The 9,480-nt window shown below is 41.7% G+C and overlaps 1 long non-coding RNA gene across 1 annotated transcript; it reads left to right on the top strand.

The window, feature by feature from the left end:
- The first annotated feature begins 244 nt into the window (after positions 1–244).
- LOC132648272 (uncharacterized) lies at positions 245–5,791 on the top strand. Its single transcript, XR_009586634.1, has 3 exons — positions 245–375; positions 1,461–1,551; positions 5,716–5,791. It is a non-coding gene; the product is annotated as an uncharacterized LOC132648272 (long non-coding RNA).
- Positions 5,792–9,480: the final 3,689 nt, after the last annotated feature.

The following is a 9,480-nucleotide window of genomic DNA, read 5'->3' as shown; positions in this document are numbered from 1 at the left end:
ACTATTTTCCTCAGGAGCCGTAAGCTAAAACAACCCTTCCTCCTCTTACTTGCTTTCGGTTGGAGCATTTTATCACCCTGAAATTGGTAAATGGCAAAATAGCTCAGGGGTTCAAGTTTATCGATCTCTTCTCTGCACTCTTCAAGTTAAAATATCCTAATTAAGAGACACGCTAACAACATGGTTACTGGAAAGGGCTTAGAATCATATGGTCTAAATTAATATTTCTGCCTCATCCTTGCAGGCTAGGTGTCCTGGGTCAAAGGAAAAGAATTGTCCATACAACACACAATGGATTGTCCTCAAGACAAAGGAAACCATGTGTGTGAACATGTTAAAAACGGTATCCTGACTTCTATGAGCTCTCAATGAAAGGTAATTTTTATTCACTGTATAAAGTTAAATTATAGAGTATTTTAAGCAAACACATTTTTAATTAAGAAAACCCAGTTAACAAAATCTTCATGAAGGGTCCTTGTGGGACTTGTAGAACAAAGAGATAAGGATAATTCAGAATTGCTTTTATTATCACTTATTTACAGGAAGAAGGTTCTTTGGAAATTATTATACTTATATACAAGGAGGGAGACAAATGTGTGTTACTGTGCATGTGAGAGTGTGTGTGTATGTGTGTGTGTGAGAGTTTATGTAAGAGTGTGTTACCATGTGTTTTTGTTACCCTGTGCGTGTGTCTGTGAGGAACTGTGTGAGTGTGTGTGAGAGAAGCTATGTATTACTGTGTCTATGAGAGTGTTACTGTGTGCATGAGTATGTTACTGTGTGTGTGTTACTGTAAAGTGTGGGTTACCTTGTGTATTACTGTGCGTGTGCCTGTGTGTTTGAGTGTGTGTGTGTCTGTGAGGGATCAAACACAGGCCATAAGGCTTGGCAGAAAGTACCCTTCCTCTATGGGCCATCTCTTTGACCATGAAATTGTCTTCATTTTTTTAAAGTTCTGAGAAAAATATTTTGAAGACTTCCTCAAGAGTAGGGCTCACAGTCCCCATGGAAGATTTTTGACACCGGAGCCCACATTCCACAATTAATACAATATACATTTTAGCTTCGTGCCCTAGGAGATCCGCTTTGAATTACAATGTCTGCATTCCCATGACTTCACCATTTTATTTTATTACTTTATTTTTTTAGGCTTCAATTTAAAAACATCTATACTACTTTTCAAGAAACAATGCATTCTTAACCTCTCGGATGGCTGACTAAGAATCTGTCCTGTCAATGATGTGATTTCGAGGTGCAGGTCTTGCGGCTGATTTTTAGTAGTCTAATTAATCATAACGATAATGGCGTTGAGGGTACCTTGGGTGTCTCTCCACTCTAGAATTGATCTCACCTGTGCTTCACTGCAATCCCAGGTGACAGGAGGAACGCATACCATTATGAAGATTTCACAGTTGAGAAAATTAAGATTCATCACTTTTTCTCTTGCAACTTGTTTTTAGAGGGACACATGCCTCCAAGTAGCTGTGTGGCTGTAGAGCCCTTTCACAAACTAAAATGAGGTCTGGAAGAGAGGAAAAAAAATGGAACCAGGTAAGAGCCTTGGAACCTCACTTTCCTGTCCTGTCTTCATCTAGGATGGGAGCCTTCTTTGACAACAGCCATGGTAGCATGACAGGTGGTTCTAACATGGCAAAAGACCAAAGCTCTCTCTGGCTTCAGGTTTTTCTTGTGGCTTCTAAAGCTCCAGAGAATTGGAGAGCTGAGCTCTCCCTACTGATGGAGAGATGAGCTCTGCCCAGTCAAAAAGCTGATTTCTTGAGTAAAGTATAGACTTCAGATGTGATCAGGCACTACACTATAGAATGCAAATTTGGTTTCCTGCCCAGCATTGTTGAAAAATCCAAATTCTTGCCTATTTGATGTAAATGGGGATATGAACGTTTATAAAGAAAAGGTTTCCTAGTGTTCTTGACACTGGTGCCTGTGGAGGAGGAGAAGGGAGTAAGACATGAAATTGCTAAGTTGAGAAAATAGCAGAGAGGCTATTTTATAATTATTATTATTTTAAATACAACATTTTAAATTTTTTTGTACTGTTCCATACAGGAGACAATTCTTTGAATAAAATGATATTGAACACTCAGTCCTCTCTTGCTGGTTTCGAGCATGGACACACATTATAGCAGGAGTCCAGCTAGCTAGAAAGATACAAAAACATTCTAGTTAGCCATTGTCAGCTTGTGTATTTGTTACTTTTCTGTTGCTGTGATAACATACTACAAGAAAAGGCAAGCCAGGGAGGAAAGGGTTTATTTCAGATTACAATCGCAGAGCGAGAAAGCATACATCTTGGTGAGAAAGCATAGCAACAAGAAGGGAAAATAGGAACCAGAACTGGCAGGAGCCATATGTGTATGGATTACGTTTCATCGACACACAGGAAGGAGCCAACTAGAACAGGAAGGTGGGCAAAGCTCTAAACCCTGAAAGCCCAGCCACAGTGAGTCACTTCCTCCAGCAAAGTTCTACTTTCTAAATGTTCCATAACCTTCCCAAAGAGTGTCACCAACTGGGGACCAAGTGTTGAAGGCAGTTGAAGGAGTAAACGACAGAATCTTTAGAGCAGGTTCTTTAAGCACTTTTACTTTACAAGTGAGGACATGGGGAGAAAAAATGATGCACCTGAGGGTAGACCACTGGGATAAAGTCACCTGACCCTGAAGATGGCAACCTTTCCGTTTCAATGCCTGCTTCCGTGGACAACCTGGTCTCCACATCACAGAAGCAGATGGTTCCTGCTACACAGGGTTAACCTGAGTCTAGCCCATGTTCTCGATTTGTAAAGAAAATAGGGCCCCGAGGACTTTCAGAGACATCTACTTGGAAACATGATCTTTTCCTCCAAAGACACTTGGGTTGAGGCTCATTAACAGCTACTCTCTAGAGATTATGTCATTTCTAATGTATATAAACTTACAGATGTGCAAAAAGTGCCAGAGAAAATACAAAACTATTTGAGAGGCAAGGGCAGCCTGGCAGAGGTGGCTCAAGCCTTTAATCTCAGCACTCCGGGAACAGAAGCAGGTGGATCTCTGTGAGTTTGAGGCCAACCTGGTCTTCAGAGTGAGTTCCAGGACAGCTGGAACTCACGTTGTTACATAGGGGAGCAATGTTTCAAAAACCAAACCAAACCAACAAACAATGAAAAGTAAGAGAAGCATGGTTATAATGGCTCTGATACAACATGAATTCTGTACTGATCAGAGTTGTAACAAATAGGGACTGGGTAATGTTCAGTGGTCAGGAACACTTGCTTTTCTTCCAAGGACCCGAGTTTGGTCCCTAACACCCACATCTGGTGGCTCACAACTCAAGCTCCATTGGATCTGATGCCCTCTTCTGACGTCTGCGTGTGAACATGCTAACACAGAGACAAGCATACCTACATATAAATTTTTAAAACTATTTTAAAAAGTCTTTTTTAAAAAAAATTCTGAAATAATGGCGGTTTTAAGCATCATGCCATTTTGTTTTTTACCTGAGTGAAGTCCAGGCCGGTGTTTCTTCTAGTGTTAAGGCGGTGCCTCCTGCAGTTGTTCGGTGATCAGGGATAATAGAAACTCTTTCATCTTCAGCTTGTTGCTTCTCAACCCGCGTCCAGCGAGATGTCAATGTTTAGCAGGAAAAGTGGAGGGGGAGGAGAATGAGGGATTAGAAGGCAGGCATCTTCTAGGGGCCAGGGATGGACCACATCACTTCTTTCTACTTAGCTTTGCTAGAATCTGGTTACAGGGCGGCCTCTGCTGCAAAGGAAGCTGGGAAATGCAGTGTGTTTGTGGCGAAGGGGTCACAAGCTTGGGATGCCAGCAATGTCCTTCCTCCTCCTCTTCAGACGAGTGGCTCTCCACCTTCCTAATGCTGCGACCCTTTAATGATGTGGTGACCCCAACCATAAAATTATTCCATTGCTACTTCATAACTGTAATTTTGCTACTGTTAGGAATGTAAATATCCGTGTTTTGTGATAGTTGAGAAACCCCGCTTTCCAAGGAGCCCGCTACGCTCGCAGCTTATTTTGGGATTTTAGGCAAAGAAGATGGCAGGAACAGAGAAAAGAATATTTAAACCGCACACAGGCTTTGACGTCAGGGTCGCAAAGGTTGTCCACCTTGGCTCAGCTGGAAGTCGAGTCCGCTCTTCTTCCTCAACAGCTTGTTTCCCATTCCCACCTTCCGTGCACTCTTCAGCTTTTCCAGCTGCTCTCAACTCTTTTTCTTCGTTCCACCGTCTTGACCTAGCGGCTACTAGCAAAACTCTGGTCAACCTTAATTCCTATCTTAGAGTTGTACATACAGCTTCACGAACAAAATATTTGATGTTTGGAATCTGAAGGATGCAGTAATCTTTAAAACATCCTTTAAGCTCCATCAAATCTACTATTACGTCGTCCTAACCTAACCTAGATTTACAAGATTACTGTCAAATTATCGCTAGGACCAATTTATACTTGGACCGAGGTTTTGAGTAAGAAGATGAAAACAAACAAACAAACAAACCCCCCACAAACAAACAATAAAAAATTAAAAATGACTGAGGGTGGAGAAGGGAAAACTCAACTGAATTTATTGATATGCCGACTCTCAGCTTTTCCAGAAACAACTCAAGCACCAAGCCCCGGCCAGCTTTAAATTACCATTTCCCATAGTAAACTAGGAAATGGATCCCCTTAGCGGGCCGTATCTGTCTCTTGTAAAATGACTCTAATTCACTCTGTCACGTGGGTATAAAACAGCATCCATGGACTGTTTGAACCATATCAAACTGAATTCTGCGGCTATCCAACCAACCCCTAATTTTCAGTCTATCAGTGCATAAGTATATGCTTTTTGCTATCTCTGAATTTGCATAAACTCCAGCAATCTTTCTTCCTTTCTCCTTCCTTTTTGGCTGATAATGGAGTTTGTGTTAAAATCACACTTTTTTTTTTTATTTCTGACATGTATATAGACTTTTTGTTTTGTTTGTGGACATAAGTGCCTTTATCTTGCTTTGCAATCAGCCACAACTAGGGGTGGAGGCAGGGACCATTTGGCACAATATTTTCTATATAAACAGTTTCAATGTAAGGGGAACAATATGGCTCTAATTTTGATGTATGATTAATTTAGAAATATGCAAACACGTTTGAATATACATCCTGTACATGACAACAGTCATGTGAAACTGGATACACAGAAGGGTTTTTCCCCCCCTCTGGTGATTTCCCCAGCTTTGCTCCAACCAGATGATATCAGCCTTATTTCCAAGCTTCTAAGTGAAAATGCCTGCTTTGATTGCTTTCCCAAATTGATAAAAATATATGTAGTCAAATAGAATTTTTTTTAATGGTCAAGTTGTCCCCTGGTGCACACTCTATCTTAGTCTGAATACAAATAAAAGCAAGCTAAATTGAAGAGGGTTTAAAATTTTTCCGACGTAGCCGTGAGGGGAAATTGGATGTGTCAGTGCTGGATACATGGCCCAGGGGAATTTAAGGCACATTTGTTCTGTGTAAGAAAGGAAAAAAATCAAACCAAACCAAACCAAACCAAAAAAAAAAAAAAAAAAAACAAAAACAAACAAACAAAAAAAACCAGATACTTGGACCATTACCTTTTATTTAGAAATGCTAGGTGAGAGGAAAAGATTGTTCTTGGTTTTTTTCTTTTTTTTTTTTTTTGGTGTTGTTGTTGTTCTTTTTTTTTGTTTTTCCAGAGCTGAAGACTGAACCCAGGGCCTCGTGCTTGCTAGGCAAGTGCTCTACCACTGAACTAAATCTCCACCCCCACAAAGATTCTTCTTTTGGCCTTCCCTACAAGCTGCCCAGAGTGATAGGGCTGCCTAGCGGTGAGTCAGTCCATAGTCTGACTTCGGTGTTGAGACACAATCACCCGTGAATGTTACCACAAATTGGCGATTCGCATTTCCAGTGGACTCAGAGAGGAGCATCCCACGAAGGGCGAACACATCAGCTGTCTCCCAGCGGTCCTAAAGCCAGTTGTACTTATTGCGAATTTGCTGAACAAAGGAAACTAAGGCGACCTCTGAGATCTATATCCACTTTAAACTATCATTAAGGCTCCATTTTCTTCTGGAAAGGAAACAGAGGCTTAGAGAGAGGATGTAAGTTAGCTAAGCTATACAGCTGGGAAGTGATCCTGCTAGGATTAAATCCATGTTCAGTAGTTTCAAAATGATAATATTCTTGGGCCAGAGAAATGGCTCAGGGTTAAGGGAGCTTGTTTCCCTTTCAGAGGACCAGAGTTCAGATCCCAGCATCCACATTGGGTGGCTCTCAATTGCCTGTAACTCTAACCCTATGGAATCCAATTCTCTTCTGGTCTCTAAGGGCTCTGAAACACACACACACACACACACACACACACACACACACACACACAAATGACACATAATAAATAAATAAATAAATAAATAAATAAATAAATAAATACATATATACATACATACATACATAAAATACATAACTCACACTTGCGGTAGCTCCAGCACTGAAATGCCTCATGTTTTCAAACTCCTGTCCATAAACATGCTTACTTTTCTAAATACTTACAAAAAGTACACATGCACATACAAGGATACATTGAAATACCGGAACATTTAAAAAACTCTCTCATGGATCTTTTGATGCTGACTTTATAGTCTTCGTTCCTTTAATTTTGTCATCTCCAATTGACATGATTGATGTATGATTTCTATTAGATGACATACACTTACTGATGTCAAATCATGTGGTTGACATTATGCTTTTATATACCCCAGACATCTTGTCTCCCTGCCCCTCCCCCAGCAGGAGAAAAAAGTTTAGAATGTGTCATCCCACTTTATCTTCATTCATAAACATGGAAACTGTGAGTCATAAGACTGAGGTGACTCACCGCAGGTCTAAACTTCTAGTCAGTGGTTGGGCAGGACAGACATTTCCACGGTACATTCCTGACTTTTCCTGGTATCCTGTATTTGCTCTCATTCCCTTGTGGGCTCTGTGAACTCTGTGTTGATGTTTTCTCCTGATTCACCCCAAGCTCTAAAGGTGGTGGAACAAGGGGATGGGATCCTGTAGGGGAAATTAGGTTGTGGGGCTGTAGTCTCTCTGGTGGAATTAGGGAGTCACCGATACCGATGCCTCCGTCTACCAGGTGACGATGTGGTGAGAATGTGACCTCTTGTGCCAGAAAGTGTGCCATTCCAGAAGCTCTACCAGCATCTTGACTTTGGACCTCTCCGCCACAAGAACTGCATGAGATAAATTCCCATTGTTCTCTAAGCTACCCAGCCTATGGTGTTTTGTTATTGCGTCCTAACTGGAGTAAAGTAAATCAGCGATGTATTTACCATGTGGATGGTAGTTGAATGTGACCTTGAGTTTTCATCTCAGCGGAAACTCAGATGGACGGTAGTTGAATGTGACCTTGAGTTTTCATCTCAGCGGAAACTCAGATGGACGGTGTTGGCAAAGGGTATGTTTAGATGGGTGTTCCAATGATCATAGTGACTCTGGTCAGATCTGTCGAGACCTGGCAACCTGAGACAGGAGTGTAGCAGTTGCCTTAGCATGTGCAGTGTCTTGGGTTGGATTCCTATTACAGCATAAGTAAGTAAATCAATACCAAATCTAATCCAGACCTAGAGTATGGTAACAGAAGATATTCCTGGGAGATCTTCTTTGGGTACAGAAAGGTACTAGATGGCTCCTCCCTTAGTAGTAAATACTGAGCTTGGAAACCCCTCTCTACCAGTGCTCAGCTCCTAAGCTGTGCCTCTGTTGCCTTCTAGTTTGTTTGTTTGTTTGTTTTGTTTTGTTTTTCTGTTTTAAGCTAGTAGCTCCCTCAGTGTGTGGTGGGATTGCCTGGTAGGACAGCTGAATTAACTTTTAGGTCTCTCTAGATGAACATTTCTTTATTTTAATAGCTTTATGCTTTCTTTAATAAATCTTGAAGAAAAACACAGCCAGATCATCCATCATGGATCTTTTAAAAACCACATTATTGTTTACAGCGAGACTAAATCAGAGCAAAAATAGTTTATTCTCAAATGGAAAACATTAAGTAAATAATACCATAGTGGGTATTAGGGCATTCAAGCATCTTGAAGGGGATCCTTTAAGGATCTCTCTCTCTCTTCTTTCTCCTTCCATGGCCTGCTCAAGCTCTGCCTCCAACATACAACTTCCTGGTACGGGTGGCTGGAACTCTGCCCTGCTTGCCGTGGGAACCCGCTGCAACCCTGGCATTGACACAGTGCCCAGCACATAGTAGGAAGCTAGGCTGGCCCCTCAGTTTCTCTGCTTGTGTTATGCCCAGGGCCAACCCTCCTACTGCCTCTGGGCCCTGCCCCTTAGCAACAAGCTTGGCGCTCCAGAGCCTGATCCTCAAGCTAAGAGAAGGAAACAGGGGACAGAAATAGAACAAGAAATCTTGAACACAGATAAAAGGCTTTTTGATATTTGCATGAAATATGCTACTTAAAAAGGAACTATTTTTACAGTATTATCTATAAGAGATTATAGGCAGAAATTAATTTTCTAAGTCTTTCTAGTTAAAACAGTCTGTGCACAGGAGGCATTTAAATTCCTCTTTTAATAAAAACCCATGTATTGTCCTGCAGGCAAAGGGCTTGGTTTCTTTGTATGATTATTTTGCCATTTCTGAGGCCAAGAGAAATTTGTAAAACACCATAAAGTCTTCTGCGCTTACTTCACCGCATTCCAGACTTTGTCTCTCTTCCTCATGAAGGATTCCTGGGGGGGTGGGGCGGGGGTAGGAGCAGGGCAGAAAAATTACAATATAGCAATTCAATAAAGTATTGTCAGGCCATAAAACACAGCAGTAGTAGGGGATAAAGCTCGGTGATCGAAGAGAGGTGAGGTAGTAACTGCCTGAGCTGGGTGAACAGGGGCTCTAGTAACGGAACACAGGCTGATGGGAGACCCCAATCAGCTGCAGTGTTAATTTATTAAAATAACCCTTGATTTTCAGGGCTTACAAGAAAACGTATTTGTGGTCAGGAAAGTGAGAAGACAGGAAACCCAAGTCTTCTAAGCCTTTTTTTTTTTTTTTTTTTTTTAATGCTTGGAACGAAACCAACCCTTTATCCAGGCCTGAACCTCATGTGTTTATCTGCAAGCACACGGGGAGGGAGAAAGGAAAGGGAGACAGGGTGCTTTATTTCTATTTAAAAGGCCTCTCTTCCCCGTGGTTTTCGGTGCTAACTGGGAGCCTCCCTCTGGTGCCTGGGGAGCCTGTCGTCCTCCCTGTCTGTCTTCTGCCTTGATCTACAGCACCGACCCTCGGCTGACAAGCATGTCCTGGCTCAGTTTCCCTGCTTTGGTCAAAATTCACAGGGAAGTGGGAAATGGTTTCATGATCAAAGCCGGACTTGATCTCTATCAAAGAAGCTTTCCGTCCTGGAAATCTGAGCCACTTGAAAATAGTTTCGATCCAAGAGGGAGACTACTCAACT

The sequence above is a fragment of the Meriones unguiculatus genome, chromosome 16 (genome assembly GCF_030254825.1).
Source record: "Meriones unguiculatus strain TT.TT164.6M chromosome 16, Bangor_MerUng_6.1, whole genome shotgun sequence".
NCBI lineage: Eukaryota > Metazoa > Chordata > Mammalia > Rodentia > Muridae > Meriones > Meriones unguiculatus.
The sequence above is the reverse complement of the archived record's forward strand: the minus strand, read 5'-3'. Positions and strand labels throughout refer to the sequence as shown.